Raw genomic sequence first — 26,199 nt, 5'->3', positions numbered from 1 at the left:
GTCTGTCTCTCTCTCTCAAAAATCAATAAATATTTAAAAAATTAAAAAATAAATAAAGGGGTGATATTAAGGTACAGCAGTATTCCAATGTGTAATTTTGCTGCCATTTGAATAAAAATAGAAAAGAAGCATATTTTCATCTATGCATATAACATCTCTAGAAGTATAGATAAGATACTGAAAACACTGACTGTCCTAAGGAGGGAGATTCTTTACTGTATATACCCTTTTGAATGTTATACCATGTGAATTACTATTTTTCCAAATTTTTAAAAAATCAAATTCTAGGGGCGCCTGGGTGGCTTAGTTGGTTAAGCGTCCGACTTTCGCTTAGGTCATGATCTCGCGGTTCGTGGGTTCGAGCCCCGCGTCGGGCTCTGTGCTGACTGCCAGCTCAGAGCCTGGACCCTGTGTCAGTCTGTGACTCCCTCTCTCTCTGACCCTCCCCTGTTCAAGCTGTCTCTCTCTCTCCTAGAAATAAATAAAACATAAAAAAAAAAATTAAAAAAAAAATCAAATTCTAAAATCAATTAAATATAATTTAGGGGCACCTGGGTGGCTCAGTCAGTTAATTGTCCTACTCTTGACTTTGGCTCAGGTCATGATCTCACAGTTTATGAGTTTGAGCCCCACATTGGGCTCTGCGCTGAAAGCACATAGCCTGCTTGGTACTTCCTCTCTCTCTCTGCCCTTCCCTACTTGCTCTCTACATCTCTCTCAAAATAAATAAAAATAAACTTAAAAACACTGTGACATGACCCTACTTAGAGCCACTCAATGGCTCCCATTGCCTTCTAGATAAAATTCCATTTCTCTAGCAAACAAAATCCTTTGTAATTTGGTCCCCAACAGCCTTGCCTCTCATTGTCTCCCTCCCAAGCATCTTCTGCTTTAGTCATATAAAATTATTTGTGGTTCAACAATCACACTGTACCTTCATGCCTTCACATATGCCATTCCCTCTGCCTCAAACATTATTTCCCTGGTTGTCTGCCTAGGAAACCCTTACCCATCCTTAAAGACCTTTCTCCCAGTGATAGGATGAGTCATATCCTTAGCAAGTATACATAGCTTGCCTTTTAAAATAAATATTAGAGTCAATTCAAACTTATTCTAATAATAGTACTACTCTGTCATCTGAATTCCCATCTGCTTTTCTGACCTGTAGAGAAAGGGGTGTAGATACAGTAGCACCCTAGAAACTGTGAATTAGATGTCACACACAGAAACCAAATCCTCTGTGTGTGGCTGTGATGGTTAATTTTATGTCTCAATATGACTGGACACAGTGTGTCCACATACTTGGCCAAGAATTATTCTGGATGAGTTGGTAAAGACGTTAACAAAGTGAGACTAACATTTGAGTCTGTACAGTGAAAAAAAACAGACCTCCCTCCCTAGTGCGAGTGGGCCTCCTCCAATCTACTGGAGGCCCGAATAAGACAAAAAGTTGGGTAAGGGTGAATTCGCACTCTCTGCCTGACTGTTTTCAAACTGGGACATCACATCTCCTGCACTCACACTAAAACTTATACTCCCACCTCTCCTGGGTCTCTAGCTTGCAAATGGCAGCTCATGAGACTTCTCAGCCTCCATAATCTTTGACAGTGTTAGCAGAAGAAAGGTCAAAAATGGCTAGCCTAAGACTCAACACAGTGTCATCTCTCTGTGATGCCTCCCCCTGATACACACAGGCAGAGCTCAACATGCCCTCCACCAGATTCCCATAACTGGTCCTTGATTCATTCTTTCAACAAACACTATTAAGCACTTTCATATAGGGCACATGTGATTTCCAGCACTAATAACTGATCAGTGGCAATCTAGACCAAAATCCTCACCTTTCTGGAACTTTCATTCAATTGGGAAAGATAGACAATACATAGAATATATAAGTAAAATAAATGGTATGTTAAAGAAAAAAGATGAAAAATTAAGTGAGAAATGAATATAAAAAGTAACAGGAAAAGGGGGTGATGTTCAGCATCAAATAGGGTTGTGAAGGAAAACTTCCCTGAGATATTGGCATTTAAGTAAAGGCCCAGTGGAGAGGAGAATGTGGACCAGAGAGTATCTAACAAATGCATGTTCCAAATAGAAGGATCAGCAGGTACAAATCTCCTGAGGCAGGAATGTCACAATGTCTTTATGTTAGAGTGATAGCCCTTTGAGGTCAGGAAACACACATTCAGTAAGAGTACTAATTAACATTGGTTGAGTACTTACGAAGTGCTGGGCACACTAAGGACTTTGCAAGGATTGCCTCACTTAATCCTCACAACCTTGGGAGGTAAGTATATTATACACCCAATTCACAGATGAAGAAACTAATGTTTTCATTTGTCCTGTATCACACAGGTAGAAAGTGGTGGAGCTAGACTTCAAAGCCTGATCAACTGACTCCTAAGTAGATGACCTTAACTCCTTGTTCTAAGTCTCCATGTTTAAAGTGCTACCTCCTGGGACCATGGGGGAGGAGAAGGGGAGAAATAGCTGGGGAGAGGGAGGGAGGCAAACCATGAGAGACTCTTGAATATTGAGAACTGAGGGCTGATGGGGGGGGGAGGGGAAAGGGGGTGAGGGGCATGGAGGAGGGCACTTGTTGGGATGAGCACTGGGTGTTATATGGAAACCAACTTGACAATAAACTATGAAAGAAAAAAAAAAATAAAGTGCTACCTCCTGACAGTTGCTCAGTACATGTTTCTTAAATGGAAACCTACGCTGATGCTTCCTTACCAGAAGAACTTGTGAGGGTCGCAAACCTAGTTGTCAGGTGTGAGGATTTACTGCTTTATTAACAGAACTTGGTTTGTTTACTGTCTTTAAAACAGAGATGACTTTGGGGCCTGGGTGGCTCAGTCAGTTAAGCATGTGACTCTTGACGTCAGCTCGAGTCATGATCTTGTGCGACTGAGCACCACATGGGGCTCCATGCTGACAACTTGGAGCCTGCTTGGGATTCTCTCTCTCTCCCTCTCTCTTTGCCCCTTCCCTGCTTGCTGTCTCTCTCTCTCTCTCTCTCAAAATAAATAAACTAAAAACAACAACAACAGAGATGACTTCAAGAATAAATGTTCCACGACGATCCCAGCACTCTGAGCACTGCAGACCCATCTCAACTACATGCAATAAATTGGATTACTAGATCTTATTGGAAGTTACTCATTGAGGCTTAAATATAATTTGCTTCCCTTTCATTGCTTCAACATTTTACTTTAGGCTTGTTTAATTCAATTCAACAATCATTTCCTGAAAACCTAGTGCAGGAAGATATAGCCAAGAGCCACCAGTGGTACAAAAACAAACATGGAACGCTCTGTCCTCATGATGCCTAACATTGGGCCACAGAGAAAATAGCCTGTAATGACCACAGTGCAACAGCAAATACAGGTCAGCTGCCATCATAAAGGCTGAACTACAACAAGGGCTGTGGCTGTGCAGGAAGGGAATTGTTTTCTACTTACCAGGTCTGTGGACCATACTCAGGAGGAGGACGTGGTTATTCAGTTTAAAGGGAGCTTTCCAACCAGAAATAGGATAGCCTGTAACTCTCCATTTGTTTAATCCAAGAATGTATCCAAAAGACACATCTGCAGACTCCACAGAAAACAATCATTGAAGGAACTTTAGAAATATCACTTGAAACCATTCACTTTCCTTTTGTTGACAATTCAAACCTGGAAATAAACTGTGTATTCAGTTGCGATATTAAACCATCAGGATCTTTTTCTTTCTAGAGGCACCAAAAATTGGAATCTATCACTGGCCAAATAAAATCCTAGGGCTACAGAACAGAGAATCTGGTTTTATCAAGCCATGTCTCAGTCTTTCTCAGAATACTAATCTCGGGTTTTCTTCTTCCAGGGAAGTGAAATGAATCCAAGTAGCCTAGATTATACCTTCTCTTCTAACAAAAGGAGCAATAAATACATGTTGTACCTGCAGCTTTGACATTTCTGCAGAATTAGCCATTAATTAATTATCCTTTAATTTGCTTTAGACTAATCTATTTTAAATTCTCAAAGCCAACAGCATAGTAGGGTCTGGTGTAGGTGAAAATCCAGTGACTTTCTTGAGGGCTGTGTACATAGCAGTTGGAGGCACTAGGGACTGAGGAGAGAATTGATCCTCTGCTTGGCCAGAGCTCTTGCTACAGAACAGCATTGACAATATGAAAGTATCACCTCAAAGAGTCGCATGTGAAAATGCTGCTGTGACCTCCTGACTACATGTGATAACACTCTCTCTTTAATGGTGAGGGAGGTGGAGATCATTCCCCATGTAGTCTAATTGCTTTAACAAACACACTCCTGGGGCACCTGGGTGGCTCAGTCAGTTAAGCTTCTGACTTCAGCTCAGGTCATGATCTCACAGTTCATGAGTTTGAGTCCCACATCGGGATCTGGGCTGTCAGCGCAGAGCCTGCTTCAGATGCTGTCTGCCTCTCTCTGCCCCTGCTCCATTTGCACTCTCTCTCTCAAAAATAAAAAGATTAAAATAAAAATAAAAACCACTCTCCCTCCTCAGACATAATCCACTTCTGCCTCACTGTCACTGAAAATGAAGCTTCCAATCAGAAGGTGGAAGTCCCTAGACACTATAAAGGAGCCCTGAAGTGTGTAGCCTCCTGACGAGCACTAGAATTTGTGGTATGGCCCTGAGGCCTCCACCAGGGTGGTGAGGAAAGAAGACTCTAGCAGTTGTCTGGATGTGTGAAAAGTACCCCAGAATCCAGGATCCTGGTATACAGCAAGCTGTAGGCCAGCAGCCCAGCCACTAGGGTTGTATCTGTGAGAACTGGGGTGGGTGCAGGGTATCGCCAGTGCGCAGGGACTAGCTCGCTGCGCTGGGCAAACAGCACTGGTCACACTTCTGAGGTACCACCAGGGACATCAAAGCAGGATCTCTGGAGCAGGTTATGGGGGTTGGCTTATCGCGAGGACACAGTGTGTAACAGCCATATTGGGTACTGAGAAAGGGATGGGGAGAAACAGAAGACTCTCAGGAAGACTGCATGGCCATAACCTAAGGGACCCATAGGTTAAGGTAATAAGGACCACCTTCTAGCTATAAATGTCAATGCTTTCCCTCTAATATTATTCATGGTTTTTTAAAAAATTTTTAAACTTCTTATTTATTTTTGAGAGACAGAGACAGCACAAGCAGGGGAGGGGCAGAGAGAGAGGGAGACACAGAATCCGAAGCAGGCTCCAGGCTCTGAGCTGTCAGAACAGAGCCTGACACAGTGCTCCAACTCACAGACCTCGAGATCATGATCTGAGCTGAAGTCAGATGTTTACCTGAGCCACCCAAATGCCCCTAATATTATTCATGGTTTTAACTGTGCCCCATCTTCACAAATAGATTTAAAACCCTTGAGAGCTGTTCTTTCTTACAGCCTCAGCAGTGAACAGTGATAGGACCACTAATTATTCTGGACTCTTTCATTCTGTGAAGCAACTTGCATGCACAGAGTTCTACTCTCCTGCCATCTGGCCCTCTGGGAATAAGCCTCTGTAGGAATGTTCTAAGGAAAAATTGCAGCTCCTTTAAGGGCCTCTGGTAAACATAGTTTTAAACTTTCTGGGAAGCAGGCAGAAGTAAGAATAGTCACCATTCTATGTGGTTAAAATAATCCGTAACTACAACTTTTGAGACTAAGAGAATCCATAGAGAAGAGAAATTGTCTTCTTGTTAGAAGAGGCACCTGGGTGGCTCAGTCAGTTAAGCATCCGACTTTGGCTCAGGGCATGGTCTCACAGTGCGTGGGTTCGAGCCCTGCATCAGGCTCTGTGCTGACAGCTAGCTCAGAGTGTGGGGCCTGTCTTTGGATTCTATATCTCTCTCTCTCTCTGCTCCTCCCCTCCTTTCACTGTTTCTCTCTGACTCTCAAAAATAAAAAAATAAAATAAAAATAAAAAGGCCACCCCAAGGAGTCCCATGCACACCCAAAGCCACGTGTGAGTCTTAGGCTTGGAACCAGGCCGTTGCCTCTGGCACGCTTCTTACTACCTCCATGAGCTTCCTCACCCAACCTCTCTGAGCTTCATTTCTTCACCTGTCAAGTGGGGAAAATGCATTTACAAGGGTTAATGTTCACAAAAGTACCTGTTATTTTTGACAGGTGGTCACCTTGCTCCCCTTCAGCTATAAAAATCCAGACAAAGAGAGAGAGAGAGAGAGAGAGAGAGAGAGAGAGAGAGAGAGAGATGGATGAAGGGGAGAAACTCTTTGCCCTCAGTAAAAAAGAAAAAGATCTGTAATGCAGAAAGAAGTCACCATTAGGTGAGAATTAATAAAGAGGTAATGCCCCCGCCCTGAAAAGTTGAGATCAACCAGTCAAGGGCATTTGGCCAAAATCACCACATAAAGTGAAGGAAATTAGGCAAGTGTCCTGGTCTTGTGCTTCTAGACATGCAGAGTCCCAGGGGTATGTGAAAGTTGGGTTCACCTCATAAGGACAGGGAATGCCAAGGATACCTGGAAAACTAATAGAATACAATGTATAACTAGGTATTTGGATTTCTAAAATCACTTTAAAAGATCTACCACTTCTCTGACTACCATGATCAGAAATTATTAAAATACCAGGGGAGGAGCCACGATGGCAGAACAGTATGAAAGTCTTTTTTCTGTCTCATGTACATTAAATACAGCCAGATCAATACTAAACCATCCTGCATACCCAGAAAACTGATTTGAGGATTAAGACAACAATGTACACAACGTGAACCACAAAACTCAGCAGGTATGTGGTATGGAGAGGTGAACTGGGAGAGAGAGAAGCTGCAGAGCATAGGGAGCTGTTTTTGGTTGCAGAAAGAGGAAAAGACCAGGGGGGAGTACGGGAAAAGCACCCCCCACAAAAGCAGCTGGAAAGAAAAAAGAAAAATGGAAACAGTCGTAGGGACTAAACTAAAGGGAGAAAGGAGAAAGGAAAGGGTTTAAATTACATTAAGACCCTATAAACGGGGAGTACAGAGTCTGAAACTCTGCAGCTCAAATACCTAGTGGTGCTCTGGTGGGAAGAGCGAATTCCCAGGAGAAGAGTGGGTCCCAGAGGTCCACGGGCCACGCATGATTTTCCATAATCCTGGAAATGCTGCTGCTACATGATCACATGAACTTTTTCTGGCACAAGCTGGCACCCAGCCATAAGTCTCTGGACACTGGCAGCAGCAAGGTCCTGTAAACCTTCCTGGGTGCAGCCGGCACCAGTCATTGCTCAGTGAGACTCACCCCCCAGAGGATCTAAGCAGGTCAAAGCCTTACTCCCTTAGAAGTGAGGGGTCAGGAAATACAGCTGCATCTCAGATAAAACTCAGGAGGGAGGTGCCGCCTGGCAACCTGATGGCAGGGTTACGGACAGTGCAAGAGCAAGGAGTGGACGAAGACCAGAGACAAAGGACCGCAGCACAATTCCTAGTTGGGGAGAGCATGGAGTCTGATCCTAGACTGGATAGCTGGGTGACGCCACTTTCACCCCACCCTTGCATGTGTATACACACCTACAGGCACAACATTCCACCCCAGTAAGCTAAGCAGCGCCGTCTAGTGGAGAATGAAGCCATTACACTAAGCCCCGCCCAACTGGGCCAACCTCGCTCTTCAGGAACACCACAGATGTCTCTGCCTAATTAGTTTATGGACTATGAAGTGCTTCATAGTTTGACTACTAGGGGAAAATGATGTAATATCAATTGTATTTCAGTCTGTTAACTGATCTATCTATTCAATTTTCTCTTTCCTTGTTTTCACTTCTTTTCTTTTTTTCCATTTTTTTAAAATTTATTTCTGAGACAGAGAGAGAGAGAGAGAGCGCATGAGCAGGAGAGGGTCAGAGAGAGAGGGAGATACAGAATATGAAACAGGCTCCAGGCTCTGAGCTGGCTGTCAGCACAGAGCCTGATGTGACGCTTGAACCCACAAACCGTGAGATCATGACCTGAGCCGAAGTCAGATGCTTAACCGACTGAGCCACCCAGATGCCCCTTCACTTCTTTTCTTTTCTTTTACTTGAATACAGAAAGAAAAAAATTTATTTTTATTTTCAATTATTATTAAAAATATTTTCCTTTATCTTTTTGACAAAAATTTTTACTTTTTTGTAAATGTTTCAAATTCTATTTTACTTCCATCATTTCAAGTTATTATATTTCATCATATTCATTTTCCCAAAATTTCAAACCTCTTTTTTTCCTTTTCTTTTTCCATTTTTTTTCTAATCAATCAAGTTCCTTTCAATAACCAGAGCAAAACACACCTAGGAGCTAGCATCATTTATTTGATTTTGTGTCTGTGTATGTGCGTGTTGTTTTAAATTTTTTTGATTTTAATTTTTTTCCCTTTTTTCTCTAATCAATCAAGCTCCTTTCAAATAACCAGACCAAAACACACCTAGGATCTGGCATCATTTATTTGATTTTGTGTCTGTGTGTTTGTATTGTTTTCAATTTTTTAATTAAAAATGTTTTGACCTTATTAATTCCTTTTCTTCCTTCAAAATGATGAAATGAAGGAACTGATCCCAAAAGAAAGAGGAGAAAGAAATGACAGCCTAGGATGTAACCAACACAGATACAAGCAAGATGTCTGAACCAGAATTTAGCATCATGATAATAGGAATACTAGATGGGGTCGAAAATAGATTAGAATTCTTCTCTATGGAGATAAAAGAAGTAAAAACAGTTGAGGATGAAATAAAAAATGAAATAAAAAAGCTGCAATCTCGAATGGGTGCAACGGTAGCAAGGATGGATGAGGCAGAGCAGCAAATCAGTGATATAAAAGACAAACTTAGGGAGATTAATGAAGCAGTAAAAAAGAGGAAGAGTAAAGCAAAAGAGCACGATTTAAGAATAAGAGAAATCAGTGACTCATTAAAAAGGAACAACATCAGAATCATAGGGGTCCCAGAAGATGAAGAAAGAAAAAGGGATATAAGGGTTATGTGAGCAAATCACAACAGAAAACTTCCTAATCTGAGGAAAGACACAGACATCAAAATCCAGGAAGCACAGAGGACTCCCACAAGAGTCAACAAAAACTGACTATAAACAAAGCATATCATAATCAAATTCACAAAATAACTCGGGCAAAGAAAAATCATGAAAGCAGCAAGGGGAAAAAGTCCTTAACCTACAAAGGAAGACAGATCAGATTTGCAGCAGACCTATCCATAGAAACGTGGCAGGCCAGAAAGGAGTGACAGGATGTATTCAATGTATTGAATCAGAAAAATATGTCGCCAAGAATTCTTTATCCAGCAAGGCTTTCATTCAAAATAGGATGAGAGAGGGGCGCCTGGGTGGCTTAGTCGGTTAAGGGTCCAACTTTCGCTTAGGTCATGATCTCACGGTTCGTGGGTTCGAGCCCCGTGTCGGGCCATGTGCTGACTGCCAGCTCAGAGCCTGGAGCCTGTTTCAGTCTGTGACTCCCTCTCTCTCTGACCCTCCCCTGCTCACGCTCTCTCTCTCTCTCTAGAAATAAATAAATTAAAAAAAAACCTTAAAAAAAAATAGGATGAGAGATAAAAAGTCTTCCAGACGAACAAAAATTAAAGGAGTATGTGATGACTAAACTATCCCTACAAGAAATGTTAAAGAGGACTCTCTGAGGGGAGAAAAGATGGCAGGAAAAAAAGACCAAAAGCAACAAATACTAGAAAGGACCAGAGAACACCACCAGAAATTCCAACTCTACAAGAAATATAATGTCAATAAACTCATATCTTTCAGTAGTCACTCTAAATGTTAATGGACTCAATGCTCCAATCAAAAAACACAGAGTAACACAATGGATGAGAAAACATGATCCATCTGTATGCTGTTTACAAGAGACCTGAGACATAAAGACACCCTCAGATTGAAAGTAAGAGGATGGAGAACCATCTATAAAGCTAATGGCCATAAAAAGAAAGTCAGAGTAGCCATACTTAGATAATCTAGACTTTAAATAAAAACTGTAACAAGAGATGAAGAAGGGCATTATAACATAATTAAAGGGTCTATCCACCAAGAATGCATAACAGCTGTATATATTTATGCTCCAAATATGAAAGCACCCAAATATATAAATCAATTAATCACAAACATAAAGAAACTCATTGATAATAATACCATTAATAGTAGGGGACATCAACACCCCACTTACAGCAATGGACAGATCATCTAAACAGAAAATCATCAAGGCAACAATGGTTTTAAATGACACACTGGACCAGATGGACTTAACAGATATATTCAGAACATTTCATCCTAAAGCAGCAGAATATACACTCGTCTCTGGTGCAGATGGAACATTCTCCAGAATAGACCTCATATTGGGACAAAAATTAGCCCTCAACAAGTACAAAAAGATCAAGATTATACCATGCATATTTTCAGACTACAACTCTATGAAACTCGAAATCAACCACAAGAAAAAAATTGGAAAGATAACAAATACTTGGAGACTAAAGAACATCCTACTAAAGAATGAATGGGCTACCCAAGAAGTTAAGGAGGAAATTGAAAAGTACATGGAGGCCAATGAAAATGATAACACCACAGCCCAAAACCTCTGGTATGTAGAAAAAGCAGTCATAAGAAAGAAGTATATAGCAATCCAGGCCTTCCTAAAGAAAGAAGAAAGGTCTCAAATACACAACTTAACCTTACACCTCAAAGAGCTGAAAAATGAACAGCAAATAAAACCCAAAACCAGCAGAAAACAGGAAATAATGAAGATTAGAGCAGAAATCAATGCTATTGAAACCAAAAGGAAAAAAAAGTAGAACAGATCAATGAAACCAGAAGCTGGTTCTTTGAAAGAATTAACAAAATTGATCAACCACTAGCCAGTTTGATCACAAAGAAACAGGAAAGGACCCAAATAAATAAAATCAAGAATGAAAGAGAAGAGATCACAACTAACACAGCAGAAATACAAATAATAAGAGAATATTATGAACAATTATATGCCAATAAAATGGGCAATATGGAAGAAATGGACAAATTCCTAAAAACATAAACTACCAAAACTGAAACAGAAGAAATAAAAATTTGAACAGACTCATAACCAGTAAAGGAACTGAATTAGTACTCACAAATCTCCTAAAAAACAAGAGTCCAGGGCCAGGTGGCTTTCCAGGGAAATTCTACCAAACATTTAAGGAGCAGTTAACACTTATTCTCCTGGAGCTGTTCCAAAATACAGAAATGGAAGGAAAACTTCCAAATGCTTTTTATGAAGCCAGCATTAAGCATTACCTTGATTCCAAAACCAGACAAAGACCACACTAATAAAGAGAACTATAGACCAATCTCCCTGATGAACATGGATGCAAAAATCCTCAACAAGATATTAGCCAACTGGATCCAACAATACATCAAAGAAATTATTCACCACGACCAAGTGGGATTTGTACCTGGGATGCAAGACTAGTTCAGTATTCACAAAACAATCAGTATGATTCATCACATCAATAAAAGAAAGGACAAGAATCACATGATCCTCTCAATAGATGCAGAGAAAGCATTTGACAAAATACAGCATCCTTTCTTGATAAAAGCCCTTAAGAAAGTAGGGATAGAAGGATCATACCTTGAGATCATAAAAGCCATATATAAAAGATGCAATGCTAGTATCATCCTCAATGGGGAAAAAAGGAGAGCTTTACCCCTAAGGTCAGGAGCAAGACAGGGATGTCTGCTCTCGCCACTGTTATTCAACATATTATTGGAAGTATTAGCCTCAGCAATTAGACAACACAAAGAAATGAAAGGTATCCAAATCAGCCAGGAGGAGGTCAAACTTTCACTATTTGCAGATGACATGATACTCTATATGGAAAACCCAAAAGATTCCACCAAAAAACTGCTACAACTGATCCAGGAATTCATCCAAGTGGCAGGATATAAAATCAATGCACAGAAACCAGTTGCATTCCTATAGACCAACAATGAAGCAACAGAAGGAGAAATCAAGGAATCGATTCCATTTATAATTACATCAAAAACCATAAAATACCTAGGAATAAATATAACTAAAGAGATGAAACATCTATACACTGAAAACTATGGAAAGCTGATGAAAGAAATTGAAGATGACACAAAAAAAATGGAAAAATATTCCATGCTCCTGGATAGGAAGAATAAATATTGTTACAATGTCAATACTACCCAAAGCAATCTACATATTCAATGCAATCCCTATCAAAATAACACCAGCATTCTTCACAGAACTGGAACAAACAATCCAAAAATATATATGGAACCAGAAATGACCCTGAAGAGCCAAAACAATTTTGAAAAAGAAAACCAAAGCAGGAGGCATCACAACCTCAGACTTTAAGCCATATTACAAACCTGTAATCATTACGATAGTATGGTACTGGCACAAGAACACTCAGATCAATGGAACAGAATAGAGAACCCAGAAATGGACCCACAAACGTATGGCCAACTCCCATCTTTGACAACACAGGAAAAATTATTCAATGGAATAGAGACAGTCTCTAGCAAGTGGTGCTGGGAAAACTGGACAGAGACATGCAGAAAAATGAACCTGGACCACCTTCTTACACCATACACAAAAATAAACTCAAGATGGATGAAAGACCTAAATGTAAGACAGGAAGTCATCAAAATCCTCAAGGAGAAAGCAGGCAAGAGCCTCTGTGACCTTGGCCACAGCAACTTCTTACTCAACAGGTCTCCAGAGGCAAGGGAAACAAAAGCAAAAATGAACTATTGAGACCTCATCAAAATAAAAAGCTTCTGCACAGCAAAGGAAACAATCAGCAAAACTAAAAGGAAACCATACACAATGGGGGAAATATTTGCAAACCACACATCTGATAAGAGGTTAATATCCAAAATATATAAGGAACTCATATAACTTAATACAAAAAACAACAACAAATAATCCAGTGAAGAAATGGGCTAAAGACATGAACAGACACTTCTCCAAAGAAGACATCCAGATGGCCAACAGACACATGAAACAATGCTCAACATCACTCATCATCAGGGAAATACAAATCAAAATTACAGTGAGATACCACCTCACACCCATCAGAACAGATAATATTAACAACTCAGGCAACAGCAGATGCAGGTGAGGATGTGAAGAAAGAAGACCTCTTTTGTACTTCTGGTGAGAATGCAAACTGGTGCAGACACTCTGGAAAACAGCATAGAGGTTCCTCAAAAAGTTAAAAATAGAACTACCCTATGACCCAGCAACTGTACTATTAGGTATTTATCCAAGGGATACATGTATGCTATTTCAAAGGGACACATGCACCCCAATGTTTACAGCAGCACTATCAACAACAGCCAACATATGGAAAGAGCCCAAATATCTTTCGATGGATGAATGGGTAAAGAAGATGTGTTATATACACACAATTGAGTATACTTCAGCAATAAAAAAGAATGAAATCTTGCCATTTGCAACTATGTGGATAGAACTAGAGAGTAACATGCTAAGTGAAATGAGTCAGTCAGAGTAAGACATATATTATATGACTTCACTCATGTGAGGATTTTAAGATACAAAACAGATGAACATAAAGGAAGGAAAGCAAAAATAATATAAAAACATGGAGGGGGACAAAAACATGAGACTCTTAAATATGGAGAACAAAGAGAGGGTTTCTAGAGGGACTGTGGAAGGGGGGGTCAGCTAAATGGGTAAGGGGCACTAAGGAATCTACTCCTGAAATTATTGTTGCACTATATGCTAACTAACTTGGATGTAAAAATTTTTTTAATGTTTTAAAGTTGCTTAAAAAAAGAAAAAAGGATTTTTTTAAATAACAAACATGACACTTAGAAGTTTATTTTAATGGAAAAGTTGGAATACAGACCTGACCTGTCAACCGCATCCTGCCTCTTGCTAACTAACAGCAAACAATCACAGCCATGATTTACTAAGCTCCTGCAATATGGCAAGATATCCTAACTCTTAGACTTATATGCATCAACTCACTTAACTCTTATAACTATTCTATAGGATAAAAAATGTAATTCTCCCCATTTTATGTGAATGTATGGTTTTTAATGAACTGATGGACAAGCAGCCACGAAGGATGATGTATGTTGATTCCGATCAGATTTTTAAAAACAAACAAATCAGACTCTTCGATGGCTGTTTCAAAGACATAAACCAGCCTACTATTCTCCTCCATTCACTTGGGAAGTCCTCCCCCAAAACCAAGCTGACCGTCATAGGAAAGAATGATGATTCCCACCTTCTCTTCAAGCAGTGGGTAGGCTATGTGTATATACAGCAAGCAGCAGAATGAAAAAACAACAAAGAGCAGTGTTAGAATAAAAAGATGATGTTCCTTCCATTGTCTAAAGATTAATGCCATGGAAAAGCTTAGACTTGGACCATGCTGCCTTTGGAAAGACTAAGGATTCTGGACTCTTACAAGGTGATCTGCAGAAAGGCAGGATGGCATCCTAGGACTTCCTAGGGCAGCACCTCGTATATATTCTACAGGGACTCCATCAATGTGGGTTTCCCACATATAACAGGTCCCAATGACAGCAAGCTGGCTTTATTAGTAACAGCAAGCTGTTGATTATTCAAATCACTCCACCTCAGATGTGAAACAAAATGGGCAGTAAGAGATTCCCAAGACTCAGCCCTATACCAGATGAGGCCTCTGAGGCCCAGAGAGGGGGGAGAGGCTGACCCAAGGCCAATGGCCAAGCTGGTGCCATTCTGAAGGGCTCTCAACCCTCACCTGGCTCACAGAACTACAATGAGGCTATGGCAAAATAATTTACAGGGACATCTTTTAGAAAGTTAAAATCAAAAGCTCTACAAATGAGTGCTGCTGGTGGTGGTAGTATTATGCACAAATGGTTTTAAAGTCATGATGCATTTACAGACAATAGTTTAAATCCATTCCTGGTGATGCAAGGACACAGACCATCTTTGTACAGAGCAGAGCTCTCAGCCGCAAAGCCCTCCAGGCAAGCAGACAGAGCCGAAGTGCCCCAGACCACAAAGCAGATGGCCAGAGGAGGCTGCCAAAGGGTTGGGCTGCTGAATGGCCCAGATGTACACGGAAGACTGAGGACATGAGCCTCAGTTCAGGAGTCCCAGCATTACAGAACTTTGGGTCAGAAGGTGACCCCAGGGATCACAGAGCTGTAACATGGGTCAGAATTTCATTCCTTTTAATGGATGAATAATATTGCATTGTGTGTATATAACCCACTTCCCCCCACCCCCAGTTTTACTGAGACATACTTGACACTCAGCACTGTATAAGTTTAGGGGATACAACATGATGCTCTGACTGACTTCAGTATCATGAAATGATGACCACAGTAAATCTGGTTAATATCCATCATCTCATATAGATTAAAAAAAAATGTTTCCTTGTGATAAAAACTCTTAGGATTTACTCTCTGAACAACTTTCTTATACCTCATAACAGCAGTGTTAGCTATAGTCTTCATGTTGTACATATCTTATAGATAAAAGTCTGTGCCTTTTGACCACCTTCCTCCCATTCCCCCTCTCCCCACCCCCAACTCTGATAACCAGAAATCTAGTATTTTTTTCCCCATGAGTTTGCGTTTTTACACCTTTTTTAAGATTCCACATATAAGTGATATCCTACAATACTTACTTTACTCTGTGTAACTTACTTCACTTACCATAATCCCCTCAAGGCCATCCATGTTGTCACAAGTGACAGTTATTTGCTGTTTTTTTAATGGCCAAACACTATTTCATTGTATATGTATGTGCCACAATTTCTTTCTTTCTTTTTTTTTTTTTTTACAAATAGTTTATTGTCAAATTAGTTTCCACATAACACCCAGTGCTCATCCCCACAAGTGCCCTCCTCCATGCCCATCCCCCCTCCCCCCCACATCCATCAGTCCTCAGTTTTTGTCAGCATTCAAGAGTCTCTCATGGTTTGCCTCTCTCCCTTTCCCCCACCATTTCCGCCCTTCTTCTCCCCCTTGTTCCTCCGTCAAGTTCCTCCTAATCCTCCTATACGTGCAAACATATGATATTTGTCCTTCTCTGCCTGACTTATTTCGCTCAGCATAACACCCTCAAGGTCCATCCATGTTGCTACACATGGCCAGATTTCATTGTTTCTCATTGCCATGTAGTATTCCATGGTATAGATAAACCACATCTTCTTGATCCATTCATCTGTTGATGGACACTTAGGCTCTTTCCATGTTTTAGCTATTGTGGAGAGTGCTGCTATGAACATTGGGGTACATGTGCTCCTATGCATCAGCATTTCTGTATCCCTTGGGTAAATTCCTAGCAGTGCTATTGCTGGGTCATAGGGGAGTTCTATTGTTAGTTTCCTGAGGAACCTCCACACTGTTTTCCAGAGGGGCTGTACCAGTTTACATTCCCACCAACAGTGTAGGAGGGTGCCCATTTCTCCACATCCTCGCCAGCATCTAGAGTTCTCTGATTTGCTCGTTTTAGCCACTCTGACTGTGCCGCAATTTCTTTATCCATTTGTCTGTCTACAGATACTGAGATTGTTTCCGTGTCTCAGCTGTCATAAATAATGCTGCAATGGTCATGGGGTGCAGATATCTTTTGAAGTTAGTATTTTAATTTCCTGGTTCATAGGGTAATTCTGTTGTTTGTTTTCTTAAGTTTATCTATTTTGAGAGAGGGAGGGGAGAGAGAGAATCCCAAACAGGCTCTGCACTGTCAGCCCTGAGCCCGATGTGTGGCTCGATCTCAGGAACACTGAGATCATGACCTGACCCAAAATCAAACGTCAGACACTTAACTGATAGAGCCACCCAGGCGCCCTGGGTAGTTCTGGTTTTAATTTCCTGTGGAACCTCCAGACTGTTTTCCATAGTAGTTGCAGCAGTTTTATACCTATATTTTGTTTCCCCATTCACCTGTGGACAGACCCTTGAGATGTTTCCCTCGGCCACTGTGAATAATGCTGCTTATGAATCAGTGTACAAATATCTGTTTTGGGTCTCTGAGGATGTGGTAATTTAAAAAATGTTTTGTTTTTAACAAACTCTTGCACAGCATTTAGCACATGCCAGGCACTGCATGTTACAAGCACAAGCTCATTTAATTCTCATAAACCTATAAGGTAGGAACCACTATTATCTCCATTTTACAGAGGAGAAACTGAGGCACAGAAAGGGTAAGTAATTTGCTCGAGACTACAAAGTGAGCTAAATGTCCTAGCTGGATTCCAACCAGGATAGCTGGCTCAGGGTAACTTGGAGGACAGGGCAGAGATGAGAAGAACAAGAGTTCTACTAAATGGTTCTGCCAATGACTTCTGCTCTGGACAAAAGCCGAAGTCCTCATAGTGGCCTCAAGACCCACATATTCTGCACTGCTCTCTCTCCTACTTCAGGACATCTCCCACCTCATTTTCTACCACTGCCCACTCACTCCCTCGCCAGAAGTCACAGAGAACTTTTGTTGTTCATCAAGCATGTCAGGTAGGCTCCCACCTCAGAGCCTCCACACTTGCTTTTCCTGAGGGGGACACTTGTACCCCAACACTCTCAATAGCCCTCAATCACCAAGGTTCCCAAATGTTACCTTCTCAAACAAGACCTTCTCTGATACCCCTGCAAAATCAACAATGGCATCAACAATGCCCAGCCCAACATAGCCATACTATCTACCTTCTTTATTTCATTTTTCTCCAGGATGGTTATCAGATTTAACATGCTATAGGCTTTACATTTTGTTTGCTGGCTGCCCCATGTACTAGAAAATAAACACCAAGCTGAGGGGCACTGCTATATCCTCAGCACCATAACATTGGAACAGACCCTCCATAATGATTCGGTGAATGAATGAATACATAGCACCCACCCAGCACTTAACAGTTTACAAAGCTCTTCCAGGAATATTATTCCACTTGGTTTTTGTAAGAACTAAAAATGTCTTAATGCAATCATACCATCGAGGTCAGGCTTTATGTGTCCCACTGGTCTGGGAGCACATTCCTGGTAGCCTGAGCCATGGCTTGTACTTTCGGGGCGGGGTGGTGGGCATTAGGAAGCACCAACCAGAAAATAGCCAGAGAATCCCCAGCTCAGTCCTGGAAGCCTGCCTCAGGGAGGGCAAGATGCCCTAGTAAAAAGCCCGGAGGCAAAACCACATTTCAGAATCAGAGATCCTTCTCCATTGCGTCACTCTGTGACTAAAACCAGGGCACTGTTTTTTGAGGCAGAGAATCACTGAGACACTCCTGGTTTTAGAAACCCCTGTATTACTCATCCAGCTTTACATGCAGAAACCCACAGTGCTGCCTTCTCTGCAGTATCAACTACAGGCCAAAGACAGATCTCACAATAAACAGCGAAGCATCATGTCCCCAGACTTGGGTCTCATACTCCCCCTGGACTATTCTCATTCACCTGCCCAAAACTTCCACTTAGAGTCAGTGAAAACCAGCTCAAACAATAGCTCTGCAAGGAAGCCTGGTCTGAATCTGCCTGTTCCTCCACCCCACCCACCCCTGCTCTAGAATTAATCTCTTCTCCTCAAATTCGCATAGCATTCTGTACCATTATTATTACATTCAGCGTGTCCTACCTTTTACAAAGTTTTCGCTATATATCCTGACCTCTTACTACACAGGGACCCTTTCTAGGCAAAATAACATGTTTCTTTCTCCTTGATATGTCCCTGAGACATCCAGCACAGTCCTTGCACAGAGCAGGCACGCAGTAATTGATTCCTGAATGAACAAATGATCAGCTATTGATAGGGACATGACAAATGTTGGCTAATACCCTACTTTTATCCTCAGGCTTGGATTTCTGTAAGAGCCACCTGCCACCCAGGGCTCTCTGACTAAATGTGACCTATGCATTTCTATCATCTTACACTATTTTTATCAAATTACTCTCTCGTGCACAAAAACCCATTTGTTGGTATTGTAAACTCATTGCCTCTTTGAGAATGTAATACCTTCAAGTCATATCAAAAATATTCAAGGATGTTTATGCTTTGTCCAATAATCCTTTTACTGGGCCTTTACAGTAGGAAAAAAACCTAAAAGACAAAACACCTATTCCAGAAACCTGGATGTCTTCTTTGATTTGGGTCTTCATTCTCCCTGATCCCCTACATAAAGCAACCGTGGAGTCCTATTCATTTTGCCTCCAGTGGTTTCTGGAACCAGTACACCTTTTCCCATCCACACTGACACACTCGTCTCCTACCTGGATTGCTGCAGCAGCCACCCCAACTGGCCCCTTACCTCTGGCTTACCCCTACCTAATCTATCCTCTGTGCTGTGATTCAATCGTTCTCGCCAAAAAGGCAGTTCTGATCGCAATCCTCTCCTGCTCAGACCCTTCATTGCCCTTGGGATCTAGTTATGCTCCTCAGTGGGGCACACAAGGCCTTTGTGATTGGGCCCCAACCAGCTCCTCCTGCCTTCCCTCTCCCCACCTTCTCACACACCTACCCTCTGGCCATGGCAAACAACGTGACTTCCTTAAACATGCCAGGAGTGTCTCACCGCCTGACCTTCACATAGGCTGGTACCTGGGCCTGAAATGACATCTCCTCCCACTGCCTCCCCCCAATCTCCCCCTTTTCACCTGGCCAACTCCTATTCCTGCATTTTAAGATTCTTCTCTGAGTTCCCAGCCAGGCCAGCCTTCTCCCAAGCATCCAGCAGGCATCCCTGTCGTACTCAGCACTGTGAAACATCATGACCAGTGTGCCCATCCTCTGTCTGTCCCACTCGTGACTGTTAAGTTTCTTGAAGTCAGGCACTCCATCGATTCCAACACCACATGCCCAGAACCTACCAGCCCTTTTGGCACTAACAGGCATGCCACAAATAACTGCTAAATAACTTTGGAAGTTAGTTCATCCTCTGAGAAGGCAGCTTCTGAATAAGTGTAGACCACCTTTTATCTCCTCTACTTACAGCTCAATCCCTACCTCATTCATACCAATGGCAACCTCTGCCAAAAAACAGATGATAGGACATATCTAAATTCTTCCCTTAAAACAAATAAAAGACAAAACAAGTTATATACACGATGTTCACTAAGACATTACTTGTAAGAGGGAAGAACTGGGAACAACTTATATATCCAACAATATTAGAATTATTAATTAAAAATAATTTACATTAACTTGGAGGGAAACAACAAAATTATCAGGAAGCCATATTGCAAACTGAAATGAGTAAGGGATTTGGAATCAGAAATCCTGGCTTTACCTGCTCGCTATCTGTGTGACCCTGATCACTTAATCACTATGACAGTTCACAGGGGTGCTGTGTAATAAAACAAGAAAATGGACATAAGGCAATTTTTACATTTTAAAGCACAATACAAATTCAGATTATAATTATGATGGCTATCAACAATAGCCAAAGTATGGAAAGAGTCCAAATACCCATCAATGGATGAATGGATAAAGGTGTGTGTGTGTGTGTGTGTGTGTGTGTGTGTGTAGACAGGAATGAAGAAATTATTGGGTTAGGACAGGGATTACCAAACATTTTCTATAAAGACCACATAGTAAATACTTTAGGTTTTGTGGGCCATACAGCCTCAACTACTCAACTCTGCCCACTGCAGCTCAAAGTAGCCACAGACAATATACAAATGAATGAATGTGCCTGTGTTCTAATACAACTTTATTTATGGATACTCAAATTTGAATTTCATGTCATTTTGTATGTCACACAGTTATTCTTCTCACTTGAATGTTTTCTACCATTTAAAAATGTAAAAACTATTATTAACTCTTGGGCCATACAAAAACAGACGGTAGGCTGGATTTGACCTATAGGCTACAGTTTGCTAACCCCTGGGTTACGATGATGTGTAGTAAACAATTTTCTTTCACTATAATTGTATTTAATGTTGTCACATGATTTTTACATGGAGGGGGGAATGTCATGCATTCCCTGGGGTCTTCCAGAGCCATTTAAAACTGACCAAGCTCAGATTCATACATGAACCTGCTGGCCCTTACTTCCTCTGCAAACTCATGTCCCAAACAGGCTGCCAGAGCCCCAAGAGTCTAGCCTTTCCTTGGAAATGCCAGTACATGACTTGCTGATCCCTCAACTTTGACATTTCAAGTTCTCTTCTAATGTCTTCACCCTGACAGCCCAAATCTGACCATTTTCCTGAAGACCACATTCTAGGCTCACCTTTTCCAAGGAGTCTCCCCTAATAGACCTCAACCCAAATAGCTAACTCCTTTGCTTCATTAAGCAATATGAATAGAGATATTTTTATATTGTTTCCAACTGTTACCTCATAATATGTGTTCTCTTTTCCACTAAGATAGCAAAATCTTTGGTTGGGACCAAAGCCGTCTGTTACTTTTCTATCTCCCACAGCATGTCTTAGGCTGCTATACACACAATAGCACTTCACAAATGCTAGCTGAGTGTAAGCCATTAGATGAGGCCCCGCCAGTGAACAGGGTGGGGTATACAAGCAGATGGTCCAGGTTTCTGCTGTTGATTTTAGTAATGCTCTCTGAAGATTTGCCACCATGAGCCATATTGCCCATTACAATTGTTCATCTGGTCATTATTCTGACACATCCCAAGCTGCTACAAAAGTAATTATATTCTTTGCACAGAACCACTCGCCGCAATTATAGGCCTTCGCAATGACATTATGAGATAATATTATGAAGAGATGCTATGAATCAATCACTCAGGTATAGGGAAGATTTTTAAAAGCAAGAATGGTAAACCAACAATGTGAAGTCTGCTTTAATCAAACACAGCATTCTTCTGAAACCAGAAGTCAGAAAGGAAAATATTACCAAGCCACACAGACACAAGAGAGCAAGAATAAAAACAGGTGTATAAGCAGGAGGTGAATTTCTTCTCCTTGTGCACACACTCTGTGTTCCCGGAAACAGAACCCCTGGCTGTTCTCTCTCCAGAGCACCACCTACTGCTCAGTAGGGGGAGGGCAAGTGAGAGGCAGACAGCCAATTTCCTCACTTTTCAACTCAGAGGTCTCAAGGGCAGACCCTGAATGTGTCCACTTCCTTGTGTGCTAGCCACCATTTATTAAGACTCATAATTCACACGCCAAATATTGTGCTAATAAGTGATTTACATGCATCACGTCATTTCATCATCCCCATAACTCCACAAAGCAGGTACTTTCATCCTCATTTCAATAAAAATGTAGGAACAGCCAACAAACACTGATGTGAGAGATTTATTTACTGAGTGGCCCCATGTGCCAGGCACTGTGCTAGGCCCTGGGGACTCAATGTTAAACAAATCATTTAAGTCCTACCTTCATGGGGCTTACTCTTCTAGTGAGAGAGACAAAAAATAAGGGGAAAAAAGTTTAACAAGATAGTATCTGTGTAAAGTGCTATAAAGGCCATAAATTAGTTAAGTGGATAAAGGACCATTTTTAATGAAAAGTGGGAGTAAGAGGAGTTGCCCCAGATAGGCTTGTCCTAAATATGCAGTGAGGATCTCTGTATTCAAACAGCACACTTAGGGGGTCCGAGAACTAGGCTGTTCTACTCTCAAGGCTGTTACCGAAACCCCGCCGGGGGCAGACCCCATTTGCAGGACTGCAATGCATAAAGGGGGAGACACAAAGCCTGTGTGCATCCAGGAAACTGGACAAACATACACGGGAAAGTACATATAGGGTCTGTAAAGCATGAGATCCCGTGGAAAAAGTGAAACGGAGACACCCCTGTTAACGTCTGTCAAAGAGAACGTTGGGGGCGTCCGGGTGGCGTAGTTGGTTAAGCGTCCGACTTTCGCTCGGGTCATGATCTCGCGGTTCGTGGGTTCGAGCCCCGCGTCGGGCTCTGTGCTGACTGCCAGCTCAGAGCCTGGAGCCTGTTTCAGTCTGTGACTCCCTCTCTCTCTGACCCTCCCCTGCTCACGCTGTCTCTCTCTCTCCTAGAAATAAATAAAAAAAAAAACATTTAAAAAAAAAAAAAAAAAAAAGAGAACGTTGGCCATACTTGAAGAGCATTTGAACCTGCTATGCATGTGATTTCTATAACAAGGTAGGGCGCCTGCTACATCTAGTAACTTGTTGGTGTAAGCTTCTTGGCAGAAGCAGTTTCTTTCCAAATATTCTGCTGGTCACGGTTCTAGAGATGAATCGGATAAGCTTTCCTCAGGCATAGAGAAATGTATCAGCAATGGGATAAAATCCAGTAGAATATGCTTTTTCTGTCCTGGAGTAATTTATTAAAATATCAAAGTATTATTGTAACTATTGACTAGCTATTATATATATTAAAAAGACTGGCTGTTCAGGGAAAGGGCAAAAGCAGCACAGCTACTCAGTACAGACAGATTAACTCCTAACTGAACTCGAGCCACCCACCCTGCACTCTCCTAACTGGAATCAGCTATATGCCGGACATTGGGGCCTTGGTCTTCCTCCACGTGCCTTTACCTCCTCTCACCCCCAGCACCCACTCCCAGGGCTGTAACAGAGAATCTGTCACTTCACAGGGTTGTACTAATTCTTATCTCCGACCCCAAAACCCTTTCAGCTCTTTCACACCTTTACTCCTGCTTCACTAGTCCTTGAAACGCATCAAATACACCCTACCTCCTTCCCTTTTCCCTGGTCCATGCTCTTTTAATGTTTCCTTCCCCATGCAGCCTAGACCTCATTTATCCATCAGATATTCATGAAGTCTTTACTATATGCAGGTGTGACCTAAGCATGGCAATACAGGGAACATTAACACTGGTCACTTGTTTATGGAGCTTACAGCTTTGTGGAAGAGATAAACTAATAACATCCACAGTACAGGTTGGGGATAAGGACACATAGAACAGAAATTCAAGTTCAGCCTTCCCAATACCCTCGAACAATCATCTTTAATATTCAGTCTTTGTCTCTCTCCTCCATGCTCCCAAATGTGCACGAACCTTGGATATTTGGGATCAACCTAAAGATTCACTCTTAGAGAAAAATCACACAAACATGCCAACTATTCTTACCACAAACTTACAGTTTCTAATCTCAGGACCAATTGTTCTTGCTATAAACTTACGGTTTTCAACCGCAGTCTAGCTTAGAGCTAAGGCTACCATGTACAGTTGTTCAGGTCACCTACTTCGCAATCCTCCAGAGTACCATTCACATAGACTATTATGAGAATGTTGGTGCTTCTAGTCTTGTACAATAAGCCACACAACCATATGCAATGGCCCTAACTATAGGGATAATTTTATGTGGTTTTGTCTGTTTGTTTCTTTAATATGCTATTATAGCTATTCTAAAGTTCTATACCCAATGTCAAAATTATCAAATACCAACTCCCTCAGATGCCTTCTCTCACACCTACTATCTATACTCATATCTATAGCAGGAACCACCTTCGTTTCTTTATTCTAGAGGCTTAGAGAAAAAAAGTGAGTTTTCTTTATGTCAAGGCTGAGCCTTCCTCCCACTTTGCTCTGGATTCCCCAAGTCAGGGAACTTTATTATGACTTTTCCATCTCCAACCTCCATTTCCTTCTGTATATAAACAAGTCTTTCCCTCCCTGCAGGGTCAGACTAGTCTCTGGAAATTCAAGTTCTCACTCAAGGTCTCTATTTCCTCAGCAGTCATGCAGAACCTAGGGCAAGCCGGCATCCACCTTCAGTATTTCCGCTTGAGCTCACCATATGACATCTATCAGGTCTACCAATAGGAGATTTTTAGCCTCATGTATGTGATCTCTTTGCAATATGTACTACTTCTGGCAATCATGTCTTTCTTAAAATTCTCCCCTCCCAGCTTTTTGCCAACTCTCTCTTGGTTCTTCTCCTAATTCTCTGGCAATCTGTTGCATGCCTCTGTTTCATTATGTTTCCACAGAGTTCATCTCCTCTTGCATGGATTACTCCAACAGCACTTCAGCTTGTCTCCCTGGCTCTGGTGCAACCCCCTTCCATCTAGTCTCCTTAGGGAGAAATGTAGGACTCTTTCTAACACTCTAATCCTATCTCCTATCTCCTGCCTGCGTGAAATACTTCAGTGACTTCCCAGCGTCTACAAGTTCAAGTCCCACAGTTGGCATTCAAGTCTGTCTCCAACCTGACACCTGTCAACCTCCTACGTCTTCTCTCTTCCTACTGACCTCTACTCTTGGTTCCAGATATACTAGTAGCAGTTTTCCTTTCGGGCCATGCTTTCTCTTGCCTTCAAAATTTAGCCTAAAAGCCTCTTTCTGCCAAGAATAATCTTCACTACCAATAGCATTTTGTTAAATCTATTATTTAATTTTCACATACATAAAACTATTTATTATATATATACATATATATATGTTACATTAAAAACAACAAGCCTAAGACCCAATCTAATAACTGCAACATTGTGCTCGCTTCGGCATCACATATACTAAAATTGGAATGATACAGAGAAGATTAGCATGGCCCCTGAGCAAGGATGACATGCAAATTCATGAAGCATTCCATATTTTTTGCTAGTACATATCTATAATAATGCCATCAAAAAGAATTTATCTTACAAGATTGAAAAAATAGATATTATGGGGTACAAATCAGACATCCACAAAGATCAGTTTTTACAAATATTGTTATCCAATATATTATTTTTCTGTTAGATGTAATATAACTCTCACAAAAAGATAAAATAGTTGTATTGAATGCTATCTCGAAGAAATCTAAATACATATTAAAATAATAAAAGTTATGTACATCCATAAAAAAAAACTGCAACATTACCAATTCTGTTGCATCCACCTGTGGACTCCTTCCCAACCTTCTCCAGAGGTAATGACTTCATAAATTTTGGATTATTTATTCACTTGAAATACACAAAGATTTACTGATGCATAATTGGCAATTTTTGCATAACCATCAAACCATCACCGTAATCAAGATAATGAACATATTCATCACCCCAGTAGTATTCTATTGCATGAATGTACCACAATTTGCTAATGCATGACCTGTCCATGGATTTTAGGATTGTCCAATTAAATAAAATGCAAAGCTAACAAAAAGATTTGTGTACAAGTCTTTACATGGTTATATGCTACCTTTTCTCTTTGGAAGTGAAAGTCAAATAGTTGGTCCACATAAAAGGTATACATTTAACCTGTTAAGAAACCTCCAAACTAGTTTCCAAAATGACTGTTCTAATTTATATACCTACCAGCAGTGTCTGAGAGTTTCAGTCCCTCCACACCCTCATCAATACTTGGTA

At 41.2% G+C, this 26,199-nt stretch overlaps 1 protein-coding gene and 1 non-coding gene across 3 annotated transcripts in view; one reads left to right on the top strand and one right to left on the bottom strand.

Annotated features, from left to right (window-relative positions):
* Positions 1-26,199, bottom strand: part of KCNH1 (potassium voltage-gated channel subfamily H member 1) — a 393,338-nt gene that overhangs the window by 252,302 nt on the left and 114,837 nt on the right. The gene's annotated exons all lie outside the window — the stretch shown is intronic.
* Positions 25,345-25,451, top strand: LOC120230545. Its single transcript, XR_005528071.1, has one exon. It is a non-coding gene; the product is annotated as a U6 spliceosomal RNA (small nuclear RNA).

This window comes from Hyaena hyaena, unplaced genomic scaffold (assembly GCF_003009895.1).
Source record: "Hyaena hyaena isolate Hyena2069 unplaced genomic scaffold, ASM300989v1 scaffold_43, whole genome shotgun sequence".
NCBI classification, from domain to species: domain Eukaryota; kingdom Metazoa; phylum Chordata; class Mammalia; order Carnivora; family Hyaenidae; genus Hyaena; species Hyaena hyaena.
This window is presented reverse-complemented; position numbering and strand designations above follow the sequence as displayed.